The sequence below is a fragment of the Ornithodoros turicata genome, chromosome 2, assembly GCF_037126465.1.
Source record: "Ornithodoros turicata isolate Travis chromosome 2, ASM3712646v1, whole genome shotgun sequence".
NCBI classification, from domain to species: domain Eukaryota; kingdom Metazoa; phylum Arthropoda; class Arachnida; order Ixodida; family Argasidae; genus Ornithodoros; species Ornithodoros turicata.
The window spans coordinates 127,825,890-127,838,493 of NC_088202.1; the positions used below are offsets into that span (position 1 = coordinate 127,825,890).

At 44.1% G+C, this 12,604-nt stretch overlaps 1 long non-coding RNA gene across 1 annotated transcript in view; it reads left to right on the top strand.

Moving 5' to 3' along the window:
- The window catches only part of LOC135386088 (uncharacterized), a 107,387-nt gene extending 99,509 nt beyond the window's left edge, over nt 1-7,878 (top strand). The window contains exon 3 of the long non-coding RNA XR_010420593.1: nt 7,835-7,878. This is a non-coding gene — a long non-coding RNA (uncharacterized LOC135386088). The remainder of the gene's footprint in view (nt 1-7,834) is intronic.
- Nucleotides 7,879-12,604: the final 4,726 nt, after the last annotated feature.

Genomic DNA, 12,604 nt, shown 5'->3' on the forward strand with positions numbered 1-12,604 from the left:
CAATGCATTTATTAAAGGTTCGTTGGCTGGTTATTTGGTGAAGTGTCATTATTTTTGTATGTGTTGTTGAGGATTCCTGGTTGACTTAGAAAGTCCTCATGAAAAAAAGAACATAAAGAAACTCGTTTTTCCTACATCAACATAATGAACCCATCTGGCAAGCCCTCCGTCGCCGTCTAATGCAGCTTGGGTGCAACACAATGTCCATGGCCACCTTCCTTGGTACCGTCCGTCGGTCTACCCATTGGGCCGTCGTCACAGGCCTGCTCCGCTTCCTGAAAGACTCGGGCCTTGCGTCTGCCCTCTGACTGGGCTTTCTTGTGCCGTGTCGTGTTTGTGCTGCACTAACCGTTTCCTTTCTTTTCCTTTGTCTTTCTTTCGTTTTCTTTCTGTTTTTTGTTTATTTTGAGTTTCTTTATTTTTGGAATAGCAAACCGGCATTAGCCTGGCTGACATTTGCATTTTTCTTTCTTTTCATTCTATTAAACATATCCCTCCCTACAGGAATGCGCTACTGTCGAACATTCCATCTAAAATTAAACCAGTTCTCCAAAATTGCAACAGAAAAAAAAAAACACTCCTAAGAGAACGAAGAGTGAAAATGAGTAGTTGCCCCCTTGTGTCAGTTTAACTATTAATTATATGGCTCGTAACAATTACAATAATATGTACTGAATATCGGAAAGGAATAGGAAAGGAGTCTGAAAACGTTATGTCCTTCAAATCGTGCTGTCTGTGCGTATTAAGAACAACAACGACATTGAATGATAGAAAAGTGATGGTGACGTATTAAGAAGTTCGAAGGAAAGATTATGGAAAGCAAAATTAAGAAGTTTAAATGAAAGATTATGGAAAGCAAAATTAAGAAGTTGGAAGGAAAGATTATGGAAAGTAAAATTGCAATGTGACCTCCCACACGTGCTGCTGACCGAAAACAATAGAGGTTCATGTTTTTGTATTGTTTCATTTGTTTGTTTGTTTCATGTATCATGCAATTGGCTTGTGCAGACCTTTAACGAAATGACATCGCAGGCCGCCATCGCGCAAATAACACGATTCCGACACAGATCCCGATAGCGATAGGTCTGCACATGCAAACGCTATATGATGCAACAATCCGCATATCTTGTTGGGCATTATGCTGATCGCGCTTTCAGATCTAAGCAGCACAGGGACGAAGTTTTGGGGGCACGATGGAGCTGTCCGCTTGAATTTCCATATCGAGTTGTGTCTGTATATCCCTTTCTCTAAGTGACTCAATACGGGAATATCGAATTTGCAGCGGTATGTCGAAAGCAGACAACATAATAGGATTAGAAAATGGTTTTCACATGCTGCCGTCTCTAACAATTTACTACCCATATGCAGGCTATAAAATATGTGTTACAAAGGCTATTATCCGTTTATACTTATATCGTATCTATCGTGCGTGCACTTTTTCTGTTATCCTTTTTTCGCAGTGCGAAATGCGCGGTATTGCCCTGTCTTGATTACACAAGTGTCTTTCATGAACGTTCTCTATTTGAAACTTTGTTAGTGAACACTTAGAATTGACTAATTAAAAATATCTTTATTGGTGAACTATATTTTCCTAACTGAAATTACGCTCGAGTAAGAATTATCCTCACGTCCTGAGGGTACGTTTATCTTTTGCAAAAGTAGGTTTGATGTTGAATGGTAAAGAATAATTGACTCAGACACGACTGGGCTACCTTCACATATTTGATGAGACATCACTGTGTGATTGGAGATAGAGACGCCCCAGAAAGTCGCGAACACGCCTACCAGATATTATTGATTGATTTTTTTTTGTCAACATCAGCATCATTATTGAAAAGATGGCAGTCTCGCAAAATTTTAACGTTCTCGTCCTCGTAACGTTCTCGTAATTATTTTTATTCCAGTTTTACAGTTACAGTGTTCATCTTCTGTACCTAATTATCTGGAAAATCAATCGTAATGATCTTTTAGTAATGTCGTAATGACATTACTTACGTGCCGTGCTGGCGAACCATGCCCTTACGCAGCATGTCTATGAGGCCATACATTATGCATCAAATCGAACTCTGTTCTTTTCTGCAAATTATTTTCTCGATTCACAACCTGGAGACACACGATGCTGATCACTTACTTCAATCTCAAAAAGGCGGCAACGCGTTCGGTCGGCAATGTCGCACTACACTAGCTTCGCATTTTGCAATTCAAATTTTCCGCTCAAGTCGATTACATCGACAATAAAGTCGTGTTTACCCTCCCAGTATGTTCGTCGTATGCAGCTAGAGTAGAATTCGTTTGTTGTTATGCTTTCACTTATATTTCGAACGCCCTGCTGTCATCGTCGCGTTGTATTCTCTTGGGATAATGTCGATTCCTTCACAACGTCCTCGCGCCCTATAGCTACAGCGAGCTCTTTCTTATTTATCCTCACTGCTCTGAGCAGAAACAGGGATTGCTGCTACTTTGGTGATAACCCCATAATCGTCTGTGAAAAATGCACGACTACTCTCGCTGCAGCTAAGACCTTATAAGCTATTAAAAAAGCATACGCATTGGCTAATCAGATCTGGTTTACAATACCTATATTCAGATCAGACGATTCTAACATCGAAAGAAGGAAATCGCTGAAAAGGTTAGCCAGCATTAGGAGTCGAACCCACGTCTTACAGCTGGCGAACCTTTTCAGCGACTTCCTTCTTTCATTGTTCTTAGGCAGTTAAGGCTTGTGCGTTGTGTTGTCCTTTCTTCTGTGTTCCAGCCTCAGAACATCAATTTCTATCGGATCCTAACCTTAACGGTTTTGTGTCGTTAGGGTTGTCCCGATGATGTGTGATGACTGGAGTTGAAAGCGGATTTGATAAGAAGGGATAAAGGAATGAGTTTGACTTCTGTCATATCAGTCATATATCAGTATACGTATACAGTCATCAGTCATGTTGTATAGTACCACACTGCCAGTCTTTCAGGACCACACTTAGAGAGTCCCTAAATCGCCTAGACTATCCCCTTCACTATGACGAACCTCCCCCCCTCCCCTGTTTTTACAGTGCAGCTCACCAACACTCTGCCTTAAAAGCACTGCTCGGACAATGTAGGGCTTTCTGGATAATGTTGGACTTCTTTCCTTACTGTGAGGCGGATTGATTGATTGATTAATTGATTGATTGATTGATTGAAAAATAAAGAAAATATGCAGATGTGAGGCTCATTATTATCTTTTCACTAAATTATCGCGATCAGTAGCGATGGAACAACCCAGTCGTCGTCATCATCATCATCATCATCAAAACAAAGTGTCGATGTTACTGCTGGATTGATCTTCTAGACTGGGCACCCTTATGTGTTTTGATGTCTCGGCCATCTGCCCGATTTTCTCGTGCTAGTCGCATTTTACACGCATGGATGACGAAGATTGTTTATCTATTTGGCTGTGAATATATATGGCACACAGTGCGTACTGATAGTGATGGTGATTGAGAACACTGTGCGTAGTACTGATGGTGATGGTTATGGAGCAGACAGCATACTGTCATGTACGTATTGTATGTTTTGATTCGATTGGATCAGTAAAACTTCGCTACAACTCGATATCGCGCACTTCTGTCAAACACAAATAGAGGCTTTTATTCATCATAGCCTCGACACGTTGTCACGCGAATTGTAATACGTAGCAGCAGCCATCGTGCTATGTTTATTTAGCGACAATAATGTGTATTGATGCGCGCAGTGATGGATTTCGAAGCCTCCTGCATTCCGTTCGGCACATGTGGGCTCCGACGCAGCACCATCTGTTGCATTTATGCAAATATTTATTTCGTCATGCCAATATAGTAAGCACATACTGAATCGACTCAACGCCTATAATCTCGATATGTATGCTGAATCGCTGTGCGGCGCCGTCTAGGCACACAATGTGCATTTGCCAATACATGGATTGCCACCGGCAGAAAGCAAAAATGTTCGTTAATGCCAAGTACAAAAATAAAAAAACAACAACAACGAGGAAGCGTCAATAGAAATGCAGATAAACACGCGTCATTTGATTCGGCCCTCTCTAGTTCCTCTCTTTGCTTTCATGCCCATCGGAGTACTTCTGTTCCGGAAATAATACCCTCCTCGGCAAAATAATGTTGCTGGCGGGAAAAAAAAAATGTCTACCCGTTTTCCTTCCTGTTATTTCGGGATAGACAAAGTAAATCGACGGCCTGAGAAAAAGTGCCGTTGGGAAATTTCAGTGACGAAACACGAGGACCAGAAGGAACGGTTGGCAAACTCATTCCGATCGTCTGTCTGCTTTCCATCTCTTCTTAGATGCTTTGTCAACAAAATAGCTCATGCGGGTTCGCGACAGAAAACTGCATTTGCCTGGTGTATAGAGGAAATGTTTTCTGAATGCTCCTCTTCGTTTCATAAAGAAATTGCGGTGCACGTCCGGAGCGTCAGACGTTACTGTCTAGGTGCATATTGGTCTGTCCCAGACGCATGTATTTTTCTTTCCATTTTATTTACTGCCAACCTTTGAATTGAATTGAATTGAATTGGCTGTTTATTTCGATAGCGAACAATGGTATAAATACCGAACACGCGCAGACCCATAGCAGTCTGCTAGTAGTGGGTCTGCTACTATAATTTACACAAACAATTTCACATAAACAAAATACAGAAACCGACACTGATGATTTTTGTTTAAGTTTAATTTGTAGAAGCTTTCGCGTGGAGGTCCACGCTTCCTCAGGTACAAAGTGAAGTGGTGAGACACATAAGTATATATAGTATAGACATATACACGACTAAACATACTGCTGTACAAAGAAAGGGAAGGGGAAGGAGATATGGTGCCACATGTCTGTGTACAATGAATAGCTGGGCAGACGGATAAGTGACCTCTAACCGTTTAAGAACAGTAAAAGGTGTTATTGTGAACAAAAAGGCTCGCCAACCCAGTTTCGCGGAAGGGGGGGAGGGGTCAGGAGTATGGGAAATTTCAATTTCATTTTCAAATTTCAAATTTCAATTTCACGTGCAACAGCATGAGAAACAAAGAACAATACGACTCAATAACATGGAATCAACTAAAAAGAAGACTCAACAGCGAGGCAACTAAAAATCAATACGGACGTACGCCTGATTTACAAAAAATCAGGCCAGAAAACGGTGTAATGTTGCATGGCAAGCAGCGTGTCATGCGGTGAAGTTCTACTTTTAGAGCAGATGAGGAACACAGTTACCTCATGATTTGCAGTTGCCAAGTGGAGACGCTATTCGCCGCACCTGGATTTGGAAAGGAGGCCAGCATTATGTGGGTCTATTACGGGTCCTAAGTGCGTAATAAAGACGCGAAGCGGAACCTGGACGCGGAATCTCGTGGCGCCTAGGACGCAACAACTCTTAACGTGAGGCCTCCGGGATACAAGTTATGGGATCGGAGATAGGAGGACCACTGTTCCTATCACTTTTCCTTTCCTTCCTTCCTTCCTTTTAGTTCCTTCAGCCCAATCATCGAATTGTGGTGTCTTCCTTGGAATGTGGCCACCAGGCAGAAATCTCGTTTCCATATAGAGAGCTTCGTCGTAGAAGATGGGACAAGTTGCTGTAGCAACCTTACTCACTCTCGTATGTGATGGCCACTCCCTTGCTTTTTGACAGATTACGTGTCAGAGCTTGTCCCGCATCATGTGCCGCATTCCTCGAAATCTCGCGAAAGATGTGGCGCGTTGCCTTTTATTTGTTGTGTCCGCCGCGTAGCCCTCACGACACGAGCGAGATATATGCACACCCCGTCGTTAATTTTTGGTGTGAAACCCGTCTGTACCGTATTCCTTGCGGCAGAGTGAATTGCAACTAAATCTCGAATTTATTCGGTTCGCATAACTTCGGTTCCATACGAAAACTCAAATTTGGCTGGAAAGAAAATAGGTCATCGGATAGTATTGTTTCTTAACCAGATGTACTACAGGGAACCAGGCGACAACTGTCTGTTATACGACAATGCGTTTCAATTACAAAGACAACAAATAAATCATGACTATGATGACATGGGGCGATTCACCGCTGGAGAGCGCCCCGTTATATGCGAAACATTAGATGTGAGATATGAGAATGAAGTTAAAGTAATGTACAAGCACAACAATTGAGCTGTCCTCAACTGGCTGCGCTACGCCGCAAAAAGGAAGATGAAGAGGAAAAAAAACACACATGAAAGAAGCCCCAATGGTCATTGAGATACAGAGTATGACTCTACAGCGTCTGCATCAAACCGGTAGACAAGAGAAACTCCAAGAACATCAGAAGACCTCGACGGTGTTGCACGTGACTCTGACATGGGCCAAGAATTGCAGCCAGGTTGAATGCGTTCTAGAACTTCATGCAGTCTGCTAGAAACGTGCATTTTCCCGCTTCTGTGCTCTCGCATTTATGGTACAGTAAACAAGAAATAGACAACGCTGTGAACTGAGTTACCAACAACCTGTGGCAACTGTGAACAACGAACCTGTGACCAACTAATGTGACCAACAAATATGTGACCTGCTGTAACAAATGTGACAAACTGAAAGCTGAAACTGAAAACTGAAAGCTATTATGGTGAACTGTATGGTGTGACCGAAGGTGACCACCAGATGGCACAGCCACCGAACTTTGCACTGAACGTATCATCGCTATGTGTCGTGTGTCTAGTTGATGTGTCCTGTTTCTTTTTTTTTTTCGTGTTTCCCTTTCTTTCTTGTCTTTTTCTCTAGCTCTCTGCGGCAACTTGCCGCCCGTCTCGGCAGGCAGACCGCCCTCCCTTTCTTATATATATATATATTTTTTTTTTCTTTCTTTCGATAACGATACCCCCCCAGTCCCATATGCACATACAGGCACGGGCACACCGACACGTCTTGTATTACAGGAAAATCTATAAACACTCTAAAAAATTCTCTAAAACTCTAAAACATTAGTTGGCCACCTCTTGACTTCGTCTTCATCTGCGACTAATGGTGTATTCCGTTGGTCGTTTTCGTGCAGTGCACTATAATATGCCGATGTGGGCCGCGTCAGTATACCCCCAGGCAGCACAATGTACTGAAAGTCGAGTGCAATGGGCATGGACGGTATGTGTCTTATCAATGTTCTTTAGTTTCACGGATCTGTTCAAGGCCTTCTACCTACCCGTCCACCCCCATTGCACTCGACTTTCAGTACATTGTGCTGCCTGGGCCGCTACCGGTAGCCCGGTAGGCTACGGCGCCCTGTCAACAGATAAATTCTGAGTCACGTTCTCTGCCATTGGTTCTGGTAGGCACGGTAAGCGACATTATCAGCGGCCTACTAACACTCGCTATTATTATTTTTGGTAACCACCCAAGCAGCACAATGTACTGAAAGTCGAGTGCAATAGGGGTGGACGGTATGTGTCTTATCAATGTTCTTTAGTTGCAGGAGCCTGTTCAAGGCCTTCCACCTACCCGTCCACCCCTATTGCACTCGACTTTCAGTACATTGTGCTGCTTGGGCAACCCTGCAATCCACTGGTAACCCTGGTTACTGATCCCTGGTAACCAACCCTGGTTTTATGATACATGCCGTGATGCGAGTACCTCGGGCGAGCGACCTAAAAAGCAGAGGAGAGGTTTTCTCGGATCCTAAGATTTTACCTTATTTTATTATTTTATTTCACCATTGAATCATTGAGAGCGCAAGTCTCTAAACGTCGCTGCAAAGGTGAATTAGTGAAACGTTTGCTTCGTAGAGCACAGCTGAGCAAACACAGTGAAACGTATTTTTTAGGATGCTTTCGCTAAGAACGTAATCCGCTTTTAGCGATCCTCTACTCACTCAAATGTCTCTCTTACAGAGTTGAAGACGACAGGGGAAGCGGGAGAAATCGTGCAAAATACAAAGTAAGTTGCATTATTTTAGGTTCTTTCTCTGTCTGACAATACACTCGAAGCGGTAGACGTTCAGTCACTGAATGGCTTTACAAAGCAAAGATGCATTACGAGACGTTTTATCTGTTCTGAAACCTTACTACGCTATAACTCCTCCTGTCCCGCCGACGCTAGATACGATTCGATTGTTTAATGCATTGCTTTTTACGGTTGTCGTGACAGTGTCCGTTAGCGTTTTACGAGTGCTCCGCGTAGGTTTGCTCTTACACTTTGTATTTGCTCACAGAACTATAGGCCACCATAATAATGCGTACTGGAGACGTACTGGGTGTGGAACATGCTAACACCCTGCCTGGCGATCCATGTCGCAGTGCTCAAAAAAGCATCTGTCAAGCACATGATGTCTGATGGTATCATTGCCATGAGCTTCAGGTGGGGACAGGAACACGGAACACAAGCAAACAGGACTACACTCTTGAGTCTAGTCCTGTCTACTTGTGTTTTGTGTTCCTGCCCCCATTTCGCTGCGAGATCGACCTATAGGGGGCGACACTGTCACCATTCTTGTGTGGATAACACGTGGGCCGATGTTCGGAGTTGATGGTTCTTTTCCGTAATTCTTGCGTATATTCGCCGGAAGATCACATGCGCCGCGATGGTACGATACTGTTCGGTTCCCCAATGCTCCACCTGCTGCACTGAACGTGGATTAAGCGTGTAAAAGCAGACGACGCGTCCACACTGCGGTAGTTCTCCGTTCTCCGCACCGCGCCGACACCGTCCGATCTCGGAGCTAATACCACCTCCTCAAGCTCAAGGAAATTATAGCATCAATACCGTTACATCAGCTTGCTTGCGTTCTAATGCTTTGTTAACATGTTATCTATAGAGAGCGGTGATAAATATGCGTCAGGGCTCCACCTGCATTGCCACCATAGGCACTTGGTAACATCATTTTGTTGCAGATTGATTGTGGTCACGTGGGCCTTACGTTTGCATGCATCAATGACGGATGGAGACTGCACCGTCCTTCCCCCTTTTGCCTTTCGAATCTCTTTTTTTTTCTCTTTTCATTCGACGTTCATGCGCAGAAATGGCATTGAAACGCCTAAGTTTGTGACCTTCCCCTAGAACGTTGTTCCAGTCTCTCTCCCCTCGTCCCCTCATTGTTATTTCACATCTCATGCTGTCCCGTCGGCCCAGGTGGCGAACTTCCCCATTCATGATCATCCGTGTACTTGTTGTTGTTTATGCCAGTGTGCTCTTACGGGATGAAATCTCACACATTAAGGAAAACGCTAAAATTATTCTCTTGCTATTCGCACGTCCTTTTAGCTTGCTGTGCATGTGTTTTGTAATCAAAGTAGGTCTCCATGCATGTGCTGTCACTGCAAAAAAACATGCAAAGGATTCATAGCCCTACTTATCACCGCGCTAAGTGCTTCTACATCTGCCGCCTTGACAACACTCTTATCAGTCCAGCAAGACATTTCTCACACTTTCTTATTACCGTCCGCCACTACAACCGGAAAGAGAGAACTGCACACGCATGACAATTTTCACGTTCTAATTGCGACACAAATGCAGGAACAGTATGAAGAATTGCGCTCATTTAGATAGCTTTGAAGGACGAAATAAAAGAAACTGCGAATGTAGTATTTTAATGGGGCTCTTGCCGTCTGTCCGAGCAGCAGCCATATCCCTTAGCGGGAGCCCTTTTTGGCGCCGTCCTCTGTTTCCAGCTTGGTTGGCGGCCACAGTAAACAACGGCGAAGGAATTACTGCGAGCTGGAAAGATAGAAAACACGGAAGGAAATGAGGAGCGGACGTGAGACCCGAAAAACGCTTTGGCCTCACCAACATTCTTGCACTTGCGCAGCTTCGGGAACACGGTATCCATGCAGGCTGGTGATGTATGGGGCAACTTTTAGCGGCATGGCGTTGCTTTTGTGGCGGAAGTATAGCGGTTCCCTTAGTTGTGAGTGATGAATTATTTCGATGCTTGCTCCCACTTAAAGCTATAGTTTCCAAAGTAGGGCGAAAGTCGTGTCGGTTTTTGTTTCGTAAAAGTGCGAGATATTTCTCAGCCCTGCAATAATTGTTTGAAGCAGTTGTTTTACGTTCTTATTTCGTCCGTTGTAAAGCTTAACCGAAAGCTATATACACTTAGAGTGTCTTCCACGCCGAGGTCGATAGAAATGGTGGTCCGCGGTACCTTGCGTCTTGTTCCGATATCTTACTTGCGGTTCCCGCTATCATGATATGCAGTAGCGTAACCACAAAATGGTTTGAGATGGGTTCTATGGGAACTTTACGTGGCGAGAATGAAATGTATCCCCTTCTCCCCTTTCCCTGATTCACTACCAAAGATACGGATTGGGGGGGTGTCTAAACCCCAGAAACCCCCCTTTGGTTACGCCACTTATGATATGGGAACAGCAAGCCTCGTTCTGATGCACTAACGTGTTACTGGAGACAGACTTTAGGTGATGGCGGAAACACCGTGAAACCATTATGCAAAACTAGAACATACCAGTCTCGCAATGTTTCTGTTGTGATCACGCTGTGGAACGGTGCTGTGAAAAGAGATCCTGGAACGTTCCTACCCACATAATCTAAAATTGGGAAAAACACTGCTTATCCCTAATTCTATAAAGATAAGGAAAAATATTATTCTGGGGAAAATCGTATCTGCCCTATGGCACATACTTTAAAGTTTGTGTATATCTGACCGTTGAACATGTTGCATATTACTCGGTGGTTGCGAGACCGGCTTGCCATTCTTGGCCTCGGTCATGTATGGGCGTCGTCACGGCTGTAGCCAGGATGAGATGAGCTGATATGATATGAGATGTTGAAATTATGATGGTTCAGGGATAAGTTATAGACCGGTCGCTGCTACACTCTTAAAAATGAGTTTTCCCGCTTTCATAGCCCGCTCCTAGCCAACCATCATCCCGAATGACAACGTTCTGAACGGACACGGTTGGTTGAAAACGGGAGGCGGAGCCTATTTTGTACATTATGCACGTACTGGGTCGTGCTAAGTGGTGAAACTCACTTTATAAGAGTGTAGGATTTGTGAGAAGCCCCGTGAGCGAAGAAACTCTGAGTCATATTCTCGCACACCATTGGCTCACTGACTGGCCAATCATGCCAAGCCAGCACGGCTCCACCCTGACATGTGCGTGACTCCTGCGTCGATACGTTATCTCTGCAGTACTCGCGTCCAAGTCTCATTTATAACTCACAGCTTACATGCATGCGGCTTGGAACATGATTTATTCCATTTTCCCATGAACCACTCAACCTCTTAGTGCGTGTACTGATGACATATTCCGCCCACGCACTGATTCTTCTTTCATGTTGATGGAGGCAAAAACTTTGCCCTTTTCTCCTTACGCCGACGCAGTAAAAAGAAAAACGAAAAACGAAATGGAACTACGAATAAACTGCACATAAGGTTGACCCAGTCGATGGGATTGAATAAATGTTCCAATTAGCCAGTAACGGTGGATCAGGTTAAAAATAATAGCGCCCGGCGATCCACTGATGAAGAAAAAAAACACTGCCTGCGAAACCCAAGAAGAATGAGCGTAATTAGAATCCAGCAAACGGGAAAAGAAGGGAACATTTTCAGTGCGAGTACATTTCGTATGCGATGGTATTGTGAGGCACAGTGACCTCGACTCTTAACAAGCTTTCACGAATGAACGAAATTGTCCACATTAAGCAGTTGATTAAATCCTTTGCATGCGTCGAAACGTGTTCGTTTCAGGAAGTGAGACACTGTGTTACCGTTTCGAGACTCGTGAATGGATACCGTTAGCGCGCTTAGCCTTTCAGTGTAGAGCACATGAAATCTCCTTTGGTTCTATAATTAGACAACGTTTTGTAGGCTTCACAAAGTTTGCCTAGGGCACTGTGAACAGCTTCCCATCATGTTGTTGACCGTGTTTCACATTGTGTTGACACGGAGCGGATAGCCTTTAAATCTCTCGATGAAACTATCCAATCATATTCACAAAATAAAGTTGTTGTTGCTGTGCATTTTGGGGCGCAAGGTCTTTCTTCTTGCAGACGACAGCGGACGTAATAAACGGTAATTCTGTCGTCTGCTACGGAAGCTGCACAGGGAGACAAGCGGTCGGTTGCATCTGCTGATTGAGTTCAGGGGAACGCGTTGCCAAGTTAATTCTTCAACGGCAGCTCTCATAGCGGCATTCGTTTGTTTTGTCTCACTTCGAAAAATGCGCGCTATTCGTGAGCGAACAATGACTACGTCGTCTTACTCCAAATGACGTGTGTACCAGATGGATTCTCTACTGTCAGAAATGAGATAGTGAGTGTCATATCGCATACATCTGTTGCGTCCCTTCTTTGTCTTTTTTCACTTGTATCATGTTGTTTCTTTTTAGTACATCAGCGGGTATAGCAACAGTGCTGTCCCGTATGCGGTCGATACTAACTTTTTATAGCCTCCTTACAACATCGAAGGACACCTGCCCTCGTTTAGTCCCTGTTTGCCCTGTTTGAAAGACGAAACGATAGCGTTGCTTTCAACAGAGTGCCGCCACCTTGTGCCGATACTGGTTTGCTTTGAGGGGGAATTTCTACTTTTTACCGCGACATGCGGTGCGCTTTTCTTCGCACGCGCTATGTGGTTACGGATGCCAGCTCGGAAACTAGCAAGTTGATCACGTTGCGTCTCTTTTCGCTGTGCTTCCCAGCATCAT